The sequence below is a fragment of the Pogona vitticeps genome, chromosome 6 (assembly GCF_051106095.1).
Source record: "Pogona vitticeps strain Pit_001003342236 chromosome 6, PviZW2.1, whole genome shotgun sequence".
Taxonomy (NCBI): Eukaryota; Metazoa; Chordata; class Lepidosauria; order Squamata; family Agamidae; genus Pogona; species Pogona vitticeps.
In genome coordinates this window covers 10,922,930-10,940,000 of record NC_135788.1, presented here as the reverse complement: position 1 = coordinate 10,940,000, position 17,071 = coordinate 10,922,930, and the positions used below count along the sequence as shown (strand labels likewise).

General features: G+C 39.4%; 1 protein-coding gene across 4 annotated transcripts in view; it reads left to right on the top strand.

Annotated features, from left to right (window-relative positions):
- DIP2C (DIP2 acetate--CoA ligase C (putative)) overlaps nt 1-17,071 on the top strand; it is a 308,258-nt gene that overhangs the window by 138,682 nt on the left and 152,505 nt on the right. The gene's annotated exons all lie outside the window — the stretch shown is intronic.

The following is a 17,071-nucleotide window of genomic DNA, read 5'->3' as shown; positions in this document are numbered from 1 at the left end:
TATCTCTACAGCTGCAACTTAATTTTTTAGCAGATGTTGTTAATTATGCTATTTGTGTTAGCCTAAACAAAGTATGGATTATTACTCACTTGGCAGTATATTCTCCCTCCTACACGAATCCCTTTGGACCATTCCTCTGAGAGTTTTTTACTTTCTGTTTTTGACATGGTACCCATATTAGTCCATGCAAGCATATGAACAAGAAACACAACACAAAAGCAAGAAAATTAAGAGGACCAAGACATTGTGGCACCTTAAAGACTAACTGCTGTATTTTAATGTGACTTTTTGTGGAACGTATCCACTTTGTTAGACATGAGAGTGACTGCGATAAACGTATGATTTGTATTTTGTCTTCGTTGTTGATACACTTTCTATCTGCTTCAGATCTAGAGAAAGGGAACACTGCATTCTGTACTGGCTTCTATGTAGGTGGTTTGCCAGACAACAAAAACAAGGAAGGCTCATAAACATATCTTCCATCCCTTCCTGTGATATTTATCCTTCAAACTTCATCATTTTCCACAGTACCAGGGGCGCCTGTTTTCTCAAAATACTTCCTCCTGTGCTTGGAACAGCCTTCTTTAACATCTCTCTTAACGCCTCCCGTACTTCCTTCGAGACCCCCTTTTCTATACTACTAAGCTGAAGCCTATGAAATCAGACCCCTCATCTTTTTACTCCTACTTGCAGTTCAGGTACTTTCCTCTGTTGCTTTCTTTGTAATAAACTCTAGATTGTCAATTCCTTGGCAGTACCTTTTCTGTGTACTTTTTGCCTCTGGCCAGGTATGGAGCAGAAAAGAGAGCCTCTTTTTAACTTTTCCTTTCAAAACGATATTCTACATGTGATTCGCATTTGTAAAGGTCAGTAACTGGTCATGTTTGAACTGCTGTGGTCAGATAACCCATGCATTGCTATTTGCCAGCCTGGAATAAGACAAAGGAAAAACAAACCAGCAGAACATCAGGCTTTATTAGCATTCACACTGTTGCCCATTTCCCACCCTTTTTGGTGAAAGAAAGAAAGAAAGAAGCAGTGCTACTGGGTTTCCTTTGGATGACTGAGCATTGGAGATTTATGACCTATTGATAACATTTGCCTGCTTTACAAATTTCAAAGCAGAGTGTAAGTGGGGGGGGGGGGGACAGGCATTTTTACAAAGTGCGAAACACAACCTAACTCACTTGAGAGTATGGGCAGCCTCTTAGTATCCAACCTCAGTTTTAGCTAATTCTACCTAGAAATTTATGGCTCATGGTATGCCTGCCAGCCTGTTGTGTGTGCCATCCATGCATATTCACGTAGGGAATGCGTATTTACTCATAACAGTTAGCCAGATTACCATAGTTATCAGGTAGATCTTGCTTGTGAAATTTTTCCCTAGTGCAGACATCTTGTCCTTCTTGTTTCATTCTCTGTTCTGTATGGTCAAACCGACCATAAACCCTTAGCACAGTGCCTGGAAAAGTGGCCTTTTTGCACTGTAGCTCCCCACATCTCTTAGTCAACATGATCACTATGTCTAGTTGGGGGGGGGGAACCATTTTCCCCATGCTCCTCATTAGTTAAGGTGCTGAACCTCAGGGTAATGTCTGAAAACTAGGTTTGAAAAGTGTGTGCTATTCCTGAAACAATATTTCTGTGCTGCAATGTATCATGTGATTGTGCTTGAAGCAAAAGGAAACAAAAAGCCCACACGCTGTTGTGAGACCTTTGAAGTGTGATGTTGTCCATTAACAAATTAGCATTTGCTAGACTACCATTGTTTTAAGTGACACCACAAACCATCAATCATAGTTGTTTAATTTCCTCTTTTTCCCATGTTGCCATCACTACTTCTCCCCTCCCCCATGCTGTTTCATGGCTGTGTTTTGGTTTTTTGTTTGTTTGTTTGTTTGTTTTGGCAAGTAGTAGCATAGAAAAATAATAGTCTTGGTGAGCATCAGTGGCATCCCAATGGACTGTAGATCCCAACAGGTAGAAAGAGGAAGTTTAAATATTCCCATTCCTTTATGGTGAGGTTGTGGGAAGTGTAGGGGGAAGGAAGGAAGAGGGAGGGTGTGTATACTATGTGCTGTCAAGCCAGAACTGACTTGTAGTGCTCCTAATAAGGCTTTCAAGGTAAGTGAGATATTTAAGGAGTGGTTTTACGAGTTCCACTCCCCCAGTGGGTTTCTATAGCCAAGAGGGCCTCCAGAGTCCTAGTCCATCACTCTATACACAGCGCCACACGGATACTTTATACACATATGCATTATGCCTCTCTGGCCCCACATTCTATAGCAGATAGGGCCCTAGAGTTGAAAAAGTTTATGCACTGTTCCTTAACCCATGGGAGGGCATCTCCCAGAGCCCCAATACACACTTTGGCTGAGAACCTGTTACCTAGGGTAAATCACATCTAGAGTAAATCTATTGAATCAGTGGAGATTAGGTGAGTTAACTCCTCTGTTAAATTTCACTGATTTAGTGGGCCTAGTATTAGTTGTGACTTGCTTCTCTAAGCAAGTTAAACTACAATAGGCCCATTGAATCAATGGAATTTACAGAAGAGTAATCTCACCTAATCCTCACCGATTCAATAGGCTTACTCTAGATGTGATTGACTACCCTAGGTAAGAGGTTTTCAGCCAAAGTGTGTATCTGGGGCTCTTTCTTGTGACTTGCTGTGCTAAACAACAGGATTTAAGGCTTTGTTTACTATGTTATTGGTCTAGTTTTTTGTTTTTGTTCCTGGAAACACAGGTATGAGGTAGACTAAGCCATTAGAGAATGTTTTGCTCTCCCTCCATCTCCCTATCTTGCTCTGCATGTGGTATCTGTGTTTGGGGGAGATTAATTGCAAAAGCTGTTGCTTCTAATTAAAGAAATTATCTTAAAATTCATACTTGACAAGGCAGTGAGTGACGCTTCAGACAAGGGCAACAGTCTGCTCATGCTGCGCAGGATAAAGGCGTTGATTTTTAAGAGGATAAACATTTGAGCTTTTCTCCTGACAGGGCCCTAAAATGTAAAGATAGGAAAAATTACTATTCCAGGAATTCTTTGAGTTGTAATCTGAAAAATATTGAGACTCTGGAGAAATAGTAGTTCAATCTGAAGTGGTTTTAGAAAATGGGATAGGAGCTCTTTCTTGTCTCCCCCTGCCATCCTCCCCGTCTCCTGGCATCACAAATGACATTTATTGCTCAGTCACCGCAGATTGGCTCAGAAATGCCAATTTCAATCCATTAGTTTATTTATAGGCATAATTGTTTTCAAGCACCTTGGGAGCATTTGTGTTGACAGGGTGAACACAGCTTTATTGGTGCTTCTCAGGGGCTCACAAATCTTCCTCTAATATATATTTTTTCCAATCAAACAGATACAGTGCATTTATAATCTATTTGCTGACAGTGGAAGAGCAAAGATAAGAGTGTTGTGGTCATTTAACAGGATAATGGAAGAGCACATCTTGAAATTATCCTTGAGTACTTGGGAGTAAGTAAAATGGAGGGAAATAGCACTCTCTGCTGTAGTGATTGTGAAATCCCCCGGGTGACTTGCGCAATCTTGTCTCAGGCCATTGGCCCTGATGGATGTGGATGATAGAGATTGTAGTCCAATGCATTTGGAAGTGATTGGGTTATGCTTGCCTGTGCAGAACTGACAATTAAGGATTTTTCTTAGTGTTCAAACATGGCTTCCCTTGGCAAATTATCAGGATTGAATTATGAATCCAAAACCTTCCATCTTCAGAATTCACATCCGCTCTAGTTTTTTTCTTTATATTGTGCATCTTATCCTAGCATAACTGTGTTATACTCATTGCCATTGTAAACATATTTACATGGAATTAAGCCCTGTTGGTTTGATAGGAGCATATTGCCAGTTTGTGTATTTAGAATTATTGTGGGACTGTCTTTTTCTTATTTTTGGAAAATGTTTACTTTATTTAGCCAGTACAGTAGTTAATACTGATGAGTATTTAGTAATTCTAAATATTTTCTGCTTTATATAACAAAATTAAAACACAAGAAGTTAGTCTATGGAGAGATCCACGATAGAGTGGTGTTTTTTTTATCTTTCAAAGTTTTTAGCTTAGATTTCTATATTTTTGTTCTACATCTGGAAACATTTTGTTTTCAGTTGTACAAACAAATGTTCAGGTTGAGGTGAACAGAAAAGCTATTTCTCACTTGCTAACCTATTCCCTGAGTTGGATAGAAATGAATTCTGCGTCCATGATTATCTATCTATCCGGCAGGGATTTGACCTGCTGGGTTAATGCTTTTAGTGGACAAACCCATGTGTTTTTTTTTTCTGCACCTGTTTCTGTTTTTCTGGGTTTGTGCTTGTTTTATATATACTCATGTTGTTGTTTTTAACAATTAATGTATGGCACTCTGAATTCCATATATATGCAGTGGAAAAACAGTCTGTAATTTGTTTTTAAGATGAATCTTTGAATATCTGAGTTTGTATGATGTAGAGATTTTCTCCTCCACTTCAGGTTGCAGTTACTGTGTAGATAATACTGTGGTCCAGTCATCCTGTGGCCAACTTTATAGTCAGGAGTCTTAACTCTAATTGGTTAGACTGGTCCATGGCAGATGTGCAGTCTGCCATCATGGCTGCTCTTGAAGTCTTATCAGACTAGTAGAACTTCCCACGGTTTGTGTACTCAGATGTACTCAGCCAAACTATTCAAACTAAGACCAAACTATCTGTTACATAATTGATCCATTTCAGAAACCACCTGTGCAAAATAATAGAGAGAAGACTGCACCCAGTTTGGAGGTATGCATTGAAGCTGGTTTGTATTCTGTGTCTTGTTTACAGTGGACTGTGTAAACCTCAGTTCTGCTTACAACAGTTTACTCTTAGAGGGAGTATCTTTGCCCAGATTTCTCTTGGCCACGGAGATTATCAGGGTTGTATTAAAGCAGTAGCAGCAGCAGCAAGAACAGTGACAACAATAACAACATTCCAAACCTCTAGAAAAATGTGATAATTATATTTATATTTGGCTTTTTCGCTTCTCCTGCAGGGTGAATCATCATTCTGAGTGAATAATATGTTAGGGAGATTGTGAGTAGATACGAATTAAGAGTCATACAATACACACTGTCACATTGAACAACTTGGGAGAGTTCCACTTGGATGAGCAGTATAAATGCACAAGAAGAAGAAAAAAACCAACAGCGAATTGTGAATGTGAACCATTTGAAAACATACTTCCCTGTTGACCAAATATTATTGCTATGGTATTCTGTACATTCCCTAGTCATACATTACCCATCTGGTGTCTACAGACATGTCTTGTGAGCTTTTGTTAAATGTGCAACCAATTGCTTGTTTGGGATGTATGAATTCACCCATAAAGGAACAAAATAGACAAGAGTGTTACCTGGAAAACTACTTTTTGTTTTGAAACATAGCTCAGAAGTTTATTCAGCAAAATGAACACAACAGGAAATGTTATGCAGTGAATGTAAGAGCAATGGGTAAACAATATTTGTTTTTTTTCCTCCTCCTTTTCTGTGAGTGCCAAAACTTGGACAAGGGGTTATTAATGACACTGACGACATATAATATACTGCCCCTGTAATAGTGCCACAGTTCTAGTTTTTAGTCAGCAATGCAACTTTGGAGATGGGATAAAGAGGAGGTGTGTTTATGTGCACCATTTCTCTGCTCCAATTTATGCTTCATTCTGGAACAGTTCAGAACATTCCTTTTCTGACTTGCTTTTCAGTGAATCAGCTTATAAACTCCTCTTCAAAAGTCATGCTGTTTTAAAACAACAAATAAACAGAACTTGAAACTTTTAGATGGTGTTATGGCGCTAATTATTCATTTGTGTCAGAAGCAATTCAGTGGTACTCCTGGAGTAGAAGGAATAGTCAACATGGTGCTGTTGTTGCCCAGGGGCATTTGAATGTGCAAGCATGCTCAGATTCTTCATGGAGGCTCCTCCCATGCCCCCCACTGTGGAATTATAACATACATCAATCATTTCTTAATGTACAGTTGCCACCTGTCTCCCTTCACTTCAGAATAGACAACACCAAAAGATTTGACAAACACTTGTGTTGTCACTGTACTTTTTAGCTGAGGAACATTTAAGGTCGAGAGAAGGGTCCACCAAAGCTTTTGTTACTCTTCTCAATAAAGAAGAGAAAAAGAAAGAACTGTAACTGTCTACACATGCATGTGCTTGGGAAAGCACATGAGGTTTGTAATAAGAGAGAGAGAGAGAGAGTTGACATAGAGTGGATGCAGGAAGAGACTAGAGGAGATGCAATGCATTTGTTTTCAGGAAAACTACAAAAATGCAAAGTCCATAATGGAAGGCTACAATATAATGTTTTAACATGACTTGTATTTAATGTGGGAGCCATTACTCTTGGAATATGATGTGATTGAATTGCAGGCCAAATACTCAGTTATTTCTGCCTCTGCCTACTAGCATGACTTTTTACACAGTGTTGTTGTTGTTGTTGTTGTTGTTATTATTATTATTATTATTATTAGTATTAGTATTAGTATTAGTATTAGTATTAGTATTATTAGTATTATTAGTATTATTAGTATTAGTATTAGTAGTAGTAGTAGTAGTAGTAGTAGTAGTAGTAGTGTTATTGTTTTATTTATTTATTTATTTATTTATTTATTTATTTATTTATTTATTTATTTATTTATTTATTTAACTATCATAATCCAAAAATATGTACGTTTAATTTTTAAAAGCATTGGAAGATATAGAGGAAACACAAGTCAGAGATCGAGATAAAAACTCGTTTGCTTCTGTCTAGCAAGATCAGAACAGCAAAAGGAGCCCCAAATAAAACTAAGTCCACTGCCATGTACTAGATCACAGCACTATCCAATCTAGGCTCATGTGCATAATTAGAATGAAACGATTGCTGAAAATATTCCTCATACTTTAAAAGCCCTGTTAGGCTCACCATCAGTCCAATATGACTTGACAGCACGTAACAGGATCACAAAAGAGTAGAGATCTAACACTGTTGGGATTTAAAACCCTACAGAACTTCAGGATCTTATGTGTTGGCTAATTTTGAATATGGTCCCTGAGGAACGATGTGTTTGTGAAAGCTGTGGGAAATGCTTTCCTGGACAAGGTGTTCTTACAGCATTGCAGTCTGTATCATGGTTGAGAGATTTCATATTTCTACATGAGAGGGGGAGTTAATTGAATCCTCGTCTGCTCCTGGAAGGATGAACAATGCACTGCTTTTAGAGCAGACGGTGTTTGGCTGTCTGTCTGCTGAGCATCACGATTCTTTTGGAAAGCAGGAATCAAATGCCTGCATGCGTGTTCAGCCATCAGCAAAGAACCATGTTGAAAGCTGTCAGTAAAACAGAAGGGAGGAGCAGATGATTGAGATCTGAGTCCATTTTGCAAAATGAGGGAAGAGAAAATAATGAAATGGATGAAGAGAATAACATTAATCGCAGAAGAAGAAGACAAAGGCACCTTGCTCCTTTCTTATTTACTGTTGATCCCTAAGACATCAAAATCTAGATGACGGGTGAATAGTGATTTGGGCTCAGAGAGGATTCTACTTTATTGTATTTTAAAAATCATCGTCATACTGTGGTACCACCAGCTTTGAACAGTGAAAGGTTGGGCTTTTTCCAGCTGGATGAATTCCATTATGACGCTTTGGTTTCAGGCATGATGGAAATCCCTTGAGGACACATTTGAACAGAAGACTCTCTGTTTGTTTGTTAAATCTCCATCCTACCTTCACTGAGGTCAAGGCAGCATTACAAGCTGTCTACTAGTCGTTGTTTACAGTAGCCCTGCCAGGTAGGTCAGGTCGAGACAGAATGACTTCATGATGCAGGAGCAACTAGGACATTCGTCACAGTTCAACAATTCCACCATTTTGCTGATGGGGTCCTCTTGAAGAGAAAGCAGGGGCAAAAATATTTTAAATAAATAAATAGACTTTTCTAGAATAGATTCATTTGGTCCAACACTCTGAGAAACAGGACATGATGATGGCAGCTCTCACATTCTTTGCCCCTGCTGGTTTAAAAAAAACAACACAGATTTTAAGAGCAACAGTTGCTATAAATAGCTGGTTATTTGTTATGATTTCCCTTTTTTGATAGCAGAAGTTCTTTAAATGTTTTTCAAAGCCAGGTGGTCTGTAATTAATTGAGATTAGAATTTGTGTCTCTGAAACATTTTGAAAATACAGTAGCATACATTCTGGCTTCTTACTTTGCAGCATTTTCTAATTCGCTAAATCTGCTGGGTTTGTTCTTCTTTCTTCTTCTACCTCTAGAGGAAGTATCTTCTAAAAATATGTGACAAATAGTCGGAACAATTTTATAGTACAGCCTTTTCCCACAGAAAATCTGTAGTAGTACTGAAAGACTTAAATTAATCCATTCATCCACAGGACCATCAGGGTGTATGTTTTTAAATAATGATTTTGAACTTAGAATGAAATTAATAACCAGTATTTTCTGGCTAAATGTGGTTTCCCCTAAACACATGTGTTGTTTTTTTTTTTTTTTTTTTGCAAATGCACTAGCTAAAATAATTAGTTTTAGACTCATCAAAGTGCTCTTTTCTCACGCAAATACACACAACATCACTGCAGTTTACAGAGGACTTGCCACAATAAGTGTACACCTGGAGTTTCATGGAAATGGCCATGGCTTTGAGCACATGTTATCTGGTGGAAAATTTCATCTGTCTGAGCAGACCAGTAAACCACTTCCAAGTGCTGCATGGCAGGTAATAGTGTCATGGCACTGCTATTGTATAGAGACCGTTGTTCCTAGGTTCCTACAACAAGACCTAAATATGTTTTTGAACACCTTGAGTGCTGCAAGGTGAAAACATCCTCCCACCTTCCTTCCACCCATGGGTACATTTTGGCTGGTGCAGTTTGGAAGTTTTGACTATCGAATATTAGTTTTCTTGTTTAGTTTAAAAACTTATTAAGAGATTTTTGAAAGGATTTAAAATGTGTTTAAAATTTTGGTTTTGATATTGACAAATCTTTGTTTTTCGTATCGTTTTGAATGGCAGTTTAAAAATCGTGATCACTGTATAGTTTTAATTGTTGTGAGTCATTTTGAGTCCCCTAAAGGCGTCATATACAATTAAATACTGTAATAAACATGTTTTAAACTGTTTTTCACCAGTTTAGAGTCTTAGTGGCGCAGTGGTTAAACTGCTGTAATGCAGCCAAAACTGCTCACGACCTGGGTCCAGTCCCAGGCAGCCAGCCTGAACTTGACTTCCGAGGTCAGTAAATTGAATACCTAGCTTCCTTGGGGAGAGGCAATGTGTAGCCTGCACAATTACATTGTAAACCACCCAGAGAGAGTTTAAGCACTATGGGGTGGTATATAAGCAGGATACTTTGCTTTTTTTTGTTTTATATCGTTTCTTTTTTAACCTTCAGGCTAATGGTACTGAACTGAGATACTATGGATGTTTTCAAAACTGAGTTGTTGATCTCTGTTTCCCATATTCCTCCTCATAAAAAAGGAGGCGTTGGTCCCTTTCCTGCACAACAAAAGTGTTTTGAGGAAAATTAATACTTCCAGAACTTGGAATACTGCTAGGTGCAGGTGACCATGTCAGTTGTATAAATGTATTTAAAGTCCAGGTGAGCCTGGAAGAGACAAACAGAGAAAAAGAAGGAATTTATCTAAAAGAGAGCTGTACCCTGCTAGCAAAACAAATCCTCCTTGTTGTAACAGAGGTGGCAGACGTTTACAGATATTCCTCTCAAAGTGATAATTTAAACAAAATAAACTGTTTCTGCCGTCGGGTCCCAAGGATAACCAAATATTTACATGAAAGAAATTTTAGAAAAAGTAGCTGGATGCCAACGAATACCAGTACAATTTGGTTTCTGTTTTTGTGGCTGTAGTAGTGACAGTAGCCATCCACTAAAAATTTCAACATTTCTCTTTGTACCGTCTCCCTTTTTGGAACTTTATTGAACCCTCAGATATCAATCAAGTCTCACTGTTCCAGAACTTGGAAAATGTCGTTGTTGGACCATGATACTCACAAACGCCCTCTATGGCCTGTCTATGTTTCTGTGAGTTGTAGTCCAAAAATCCCACTTTGAAAAGTATTACTAAGCAGTAAAGGACCTTGACACAACCTTGAAGGATGGAAATTAGATGGTTTGCCTACAACTAGTCTTTGGATACATGAGGGATTCTACCTATCAACACTGTTCTCAGCAGAACAGCTACTTGGTAAGAGTGAGGCTTTAGGTTGACTATTTATTTATTCATTTGCCTATTTATTTATTAGATATTTCAGCCTATTTTAGATTTATTTAAGTTAGCCAGCATGGTGTAGTGTTTAGAGTATTGGACTGTGACTCAGGAGAGCTGGATTCAAATCCTCTCTCAGCCATGAAACTCACTGGGTGAATCACTCACTATCAGCCAGGCCCACTTCTCAGGATTGATGTGAGGAGAGAAGGCAGGGGAGTAAGCCATGTATGTTGCCTTGAGCTCCTTGAAAGAAAAGCAGAATATTAATACAACAGTAGATTGATTAGTTGATTGCTTTACCACATATACTGACCGAATTAGCGGCCTCAGGGCAGGTTGTCTATGTGTGTTCTGTGTTGTCAAGTTGGAACTGACTCATAGTGACCCTAAAAGGGCTTTCAAGGTAAATAAGATATTTAAGGAGTGGTTTAACCAGGTTCAGTCCCCCTGTAAGTTTCCAAGGCCAAGTGGGGATTTGAACCCTGTTCTCTAGAGTCCCAGTCCATCACTCTATCCCCTATACCACACTGGGAATCAGGGCCTATTACACTATCAAAAAATATTTAAAGGGAGCAGAACCTAGCCAGTAAACTGGCCTGGGTGACTTTGCTAGGAAGATTGTTGTGGAGGGCAGTTTGTATCATACACTGTCAGGTTTAACTACACACAGGTTAAGTAGAGCATATGTTGATGATATGGGAGTAATGAATATAGAACATACTTAAAATCAGAGTTGTGCTCCCACATAACATACTTCCTTTCACTATGAGGCCACAGTAAGCTACAGCCTGTGTGTGTTTGAAGATATACTGTAACTGGCATTTCAAGTTGGGCAGAGACAGCTATGGAAAAACGCAGCACACCCTTCTTTCAAATTTCCCGTAACTCAATTTCAGCTTCCGATCAGAGTTTCATCAAGGCTGACCTTTGCTCTTTAGAACAAAGTGCTTGCCTTCGAACAAACACAAACATGAAATAATGCCCTGGTGAAGGAAGAAACCAGGCGAATGATTATGCATGCAAAGAGTCTATAAGGCCTGTAATTAAAAAGTGCCCACTGCGACATTCCCATGTTGTAGCATCCTAATTTTAATTCCAGGCTGGCATTTCGGAGGAGGACTAAATTTATCTTTTCGACATTCTGTGTTTGCATCTGCCTTAGAGTTAATAGGGAGGCTTGAACAGTGTTCTCAAAATGGATCTGTTTTCTTTTGTTCACTTAGGATTATGCAGTACGGTAGCTTGATAACCTAAATGTTGCCACGCCCAGTGTTCTTGTCTAAACAAAGCGGCTGCTGCCCTTAGTGTTTTATTTTGATAGGTAGCTGTGTCCACGAATATTGAAGACTAAATTCTTTTAGCTCAGGTGCTCTTTGGCTTAGAAAAAAAATTAAATGGGGCGGGGCTTAGTGGAAAGATTTGCTGTGTAATGGGTTATTCAGTGGACAATGGAGGGACTTCCACCAAGAAATTGCATAAACCAAGTACGTGGCAGATATCCAGAACATTCATGTCATTAGTTAGAAATATTGTCATCTGGGCACAGGTAAAGTTTCTCACACCTTTGTACATGACCTTAATTTTAAGGATTAAGAGGAAATACAGTACAGTACTACGGTAGTTTCCTACCAGGTGATTGCATGCACACAATGGTCAGAGTTTGAAAAAGTTACTTGTTTGGACTACAAATCCAAGAACTCTGAGTGTCATGAGCATGGTAGCTGAGGCATTCTGGAAGTTGTAGTCCAAAAAAAGGCAGTTTTTCAATTCATGGGACATGAGAAAATATGAGTGGATATACAGCCATCTCATTGATCTTGAGTTATGGCAGAATGCTATAGAAAAATGGTGGCAAACCTTTAGAACTCCAAATGTTTTGAACTACAGCTCCCAGAATTCCTAGCCTGTATCTCAAATGATAAAGGACTGTAGAAACTGTAGTCGGCAACAAGACAGTAGAGAAGAGATTAGTGAGGACTAGTTTTCTGCGGTGAGAAATGTTGAGTTTCGTGAATTCACAACCAAACCATTGTATATCTTTAACCCAACGTGTCTTTAAATTTCTGAAGACTGTGATAAAACTGGTCTTTGCCATTTTGTAGGTTATGATCCAGTGGATGTTAGGTACCTTTAAATCCTTTAATCTTGATTTTAGTGGGCCTTCTAAGTGATATAATTCTGAATGGAACTGCCAAGCTGCTAAATTACATAGCACACACTAAAAGAGAATGAACCAACATACAAACACTAGCCAAATCAGGCTGGTATGTTTGTCGCTGGTCAGCCATCCATGTAAACATTTCACATTTTCTTTACTCCATCATCTGCTGATGCCCTTTTCTGTTCATATTACGGTACAAGGCTGAGGCTGTCAGGGAAGGTGGAGGAAGGGGCCATCTGAGGACCAGGTATTGATTTATAAGGATGAGAAACAGATTTTGAGTAAGTATTTCATCATTGGGTAGCCTTTAATTACTGTTTTCGAATTCTGGCAGCATCAAATGCACAAGAAGAGCCAGATGGGCAGATCTGTCTGCTGTGCAAAAGATGATTATTTTAGTGCCGTTTTCAGACATAGATTGTCAATTTGTGGGCATTTCCCCTTCTGGCTTCTAACAACCTTGAGGAATTATCAGATAACTAATTACCAAATCCCTTTGTTCTTCAAAATACCATTTTCATTCCTGTTGAAACCGGAACTTCAATAGCCCCTGTTTGTTTGTTTTTTAATTAAGTCATCACAACATCTCATTCTAAGGCAGATCTTTAAACAATATAACAAGGAGGGTTTTATTTTATGTTCTAGCATTTATTGGACCATATCTGAGCTCATTCTTACAACAGGGTTACCAAGCCTGAGATGTTTGTTGGAGGTCTGCAGTATTTAATGCCCATTAAGCCAGATGCAATCCAGTATCCATGGGCACCTGTACACTTTATATTATTTCTTTTCTGGCCAAGAGAGATCATGGTAGACCATAACAATTTCCAGTCACTTGGTTGCTAGTTCCAGTTAGACTAGACATGCTGAACAAACCGAACTGGTTAAATCAATACATATATCAGCCCCACTAGTTCAGTGGGTCTCTGTGAGCCCGGTAAGTGTTGACTGAGTCAACAGGGGCTTCTTGCACCATCCCTGGATCCACAGATAATGACATTATAGCTGGCTGAAATAGAAAGGGGCTTGTTCCAACAAAGGGGGGGGGATTTACAACTAGACCCAGCTTAGTGTTTCTTCCTCCCCGTTAACTTCACTGGGAGAGGTTCTGTTCCTTTTTTTCCTGAACAAGGATGTTTCTTCTGAGCCTAGGGGGGAGGACCACAGCAAAGAGGACAGTATGCCCCCCACTGAGGGTAGTGGAAATGGTTCCTCTTGCCCTACCCGCTCTTGTGCCTGGTCCGCTCTTTGTCACGGCCTCTGCCCAGGGTCTCTGCTGTGTTACTGTTGGCTCCCTGGCACTGCCTTCCTGGGCCTGGTGTCTCCTCTTTCTATGGTTACTTTCTTCCCATACGAGGGGCAAGGAGGTGGGTGAGGGTTAAGTCTGTCCTCATCCCGACGGGCCAAGATTTGGACCAGGATCTCTCTCATAGGTTGTTGTGAGGAGAAAATGGGAAAGGAGACAGGTATGTTGACTTTAGTTCCTTGAGAGAAAAGGTTGGGCATATATATAGTAATACTAAGGTATATTCAAAAAAAATTGGGACATCTGGCACATTTCAAACACAGAGCTACGGATCTGATTATCCTTCAGAACTGTGCATCTCAGAAGGCCTCAGCTCTGTGTTTGCACAGAAAACCTCCGACATAGTACTTTTGCAAGTTGCAATCTGAAAAAGTAACTTTTTTCACAGAACTGCTCTTGCAGTGCTACAGAAGTCTTACTGTTGAGCTGTGGTGAAAATACAGTGTACTCTCATTTTTTTTTTGCAACACAGCCTATCTCAATTACCTTTTGCTGACTTGGGGTGATGGGAATTGTAGTTGAGCACTACAGTACTGGGGACACTTGTGTTGGGAAGATGGTTACAACATTTCAATCAGGAAACAGTTAACGTTGAGTCTTGGAACTTCCAGAATGCACATTCTGTTCAGCTTTAAAATAAATAAACAAATAGGTTCTCGGACCACTTGTTAATTTCTTTTCTTCAAGGACGGTGTTGATGTGGTGTCCCGTGGAATGCATCTGTCAGCCGACCATGCATCTGAGAAGTGGATGATAACTATGATCTGCTTTCTGTCCCTTTCTGCAGGGAAGCAAAAAGGAAACACCTTGTGGCAGGGAGTTGCCTCAAATATTAAAACTGACCTCAGTGTCTGATGCTAAATCAGGCGCTATTATTATTACTATGTATAAATCTGTCACTATGTTAGTGCCGAATTGCCGAAGGAGAAATCAATTCTGATCTAGTTGTTGTAATAATGCTGATTACTGTATCTGGGAAGCTTTCCAAAGCTTACAGTTAGTGTCAGAAAATGCTCCTTTGGTATACTCTGAGAGGATCACAGACAATTGTTTGAGAAGGCTATAGGAGGTAACACAGGGGAATGGGTGTTGGTGTGGGGGAGGGAGGGGGAGATGAAATAGTCAAGCATGTTGAGACCCTCTTGAGTTCCTTCAAAAACCAGATGCATGTTAGAATTTTAAAGTTTTAGTCCAAGCAGGAAATTGTGTTTATCCTGTGATACTCCCTTTTCTCTACTTGGGTATGGAGCATGAGACTGCTATTGGCGCCAGCTGCTTCTAGTGTGCCTGTGCAGTGAAGCAAATACATATGTTTGTAATCTATGACAACCCTGTGTCAAATGGGCCCCAGTTTCCCAATAGGATCTATCTAGAGATGTCTCTGCTCAACCAGGAAACACACTTTTTTTTAACTTTGGTCAAGCCATAACAACTTTGGAAATAGATACACCATTAGCCCCAGTGTGCATTGTGGGGTGCATAGTTTCCCACCATAAAAGTGTGTGCTAGAAATGTCATTGGTGTGAACCCCCATTAGGCTGACTTGTGACCTTCCAGTTCAAAACCAGTGGTTAAGTCCAGGGGTGAGAAGCTCCGGATGCTTGGGGACTATAACTCTGATCAGCCCTAGTTTGAGAATGCTGAGGAAAGATGGGAGTTTTAGTCCAAGAACACATAGGGAGCCATACCTGAAAGACCCAGTATAGTCTTCTTCTGTCGAGATAAGGATGTACATATTGTACTTTGACATATCTTGATAACTAGACCTTTTTAGGCAGTATGTTGTTAACTGAAAATATAAAATGCAACCAATTAAACTATGGCCGGGGACAGCATAGTAAAAAGTTAAAAATAAAGCCTGCAGGAAATAATAAGAAAATATTTCTTGTTATTTTCTGATGCCGGGCATCATGCTGACTCTAGACGCAGTAGCGGTAAACTAGGATGTTATGTTGCATTGAGACAAGGCTCCAAGGTTCTTCAGATAATAACCTTCTCTTCAGATAATATTTCCAACTATTTTACCATGAATAATCAGCTATAACAATCCTTACTTTTCATTTCTGGTAACATGACCAGTATATTTAAATTTTCTGTATTTCTTGTGTGTGTATTTTTTTTCAAAAATGCTTTCTTCATCTTTGTTCCTATGCTTTAATACTTAGTTTATTGGACACCACCTGAATCCTGAGAAAGTCTTAAGATTCTATGATAAATCTATTTCAAATGCTACTATCTTTTTTGGGTAGTCGTCTGATAATAATAAGCCCATATTTCCATGTCATACGCTGTTCGTATTGCTCTTCGTTCCTTGGGAAATGACTAGGCTGTTGGATAAACTGAATTATACTTTTTTGATATCTCATTTTCAGTTTCAATACATTTTCTTCTGTATTGCCTTTTCATTATTAAATGTAAGACATTTAGAGAGATGTGTTGGCTTATACGGAGCAGTATCTCCAGCTAGTCTCCCATCTAGTTTGTAGAAATATCGGACATAAATAACTTACATAAAATAAATAAAAGGGCCAAGAGCAGGGATCAGAAAATAAAACTAAGCTAAATATGGCTTCCCTCCCTCCTTACCAAGAGCAACAGTATAAACGCTCTCATAAATACCAGACGATCTTTATTTTCCATAAGGATTTCATCTGAGTTGCCACCATGGTTACCTGGGTGATTTGCCAGCATGCCCTGCCAGCTCATGCCGTGAAGCTGTGACCTTGTAGACAGGAGAACTCTTCCAGCACGCTTGTACATTGGTTTGCATTCCATCCAGAGGGATGTTATTTTTTGCATTTCTGGACTTTGGACAGGGGCTCATGATCAAGAGAAGGAAGCAGTGGGAAATAGACCTAATAATGTATGGACTACATTTTTCATGCGGCTTGTTAGCTGTGTCTGTTGCCCTCAAAGGAGTTAGAAGTGCTGCGCAGACAGTGTTGAAAACTGTCCCGGTTTTAAAAGAGGTGGTTGTTTTTCCTACCAAGAATTTACCACTCAGACCAAAGACCTGCAGTTAGACTTTATGCAAAGCGAGCCAGAGATCAGGGAAGTAGTAGCTTAAGAGCAGAGCTTGAAAAAGCTAGATTTTGGGGAGCTACAACTCCTGGTTGCTGTGCTGCCTAAGTAATCTAAATACTGTAGTAACATTTCCAAGTTCTGCAGCAGAGTTATCTCTTTTCCTTCCGTCTGTATTTTTCTTTTTCTTCCGATCCAACTGCTGGGAAAAGGATCCGTAGTTCTTTCCAGGGGTCTGAACAAATCTCTTACAGAAAGTTTGTGAATTTAGATTAAATGTTGTATAAAAGTAAGTCGAGGTCTGCATA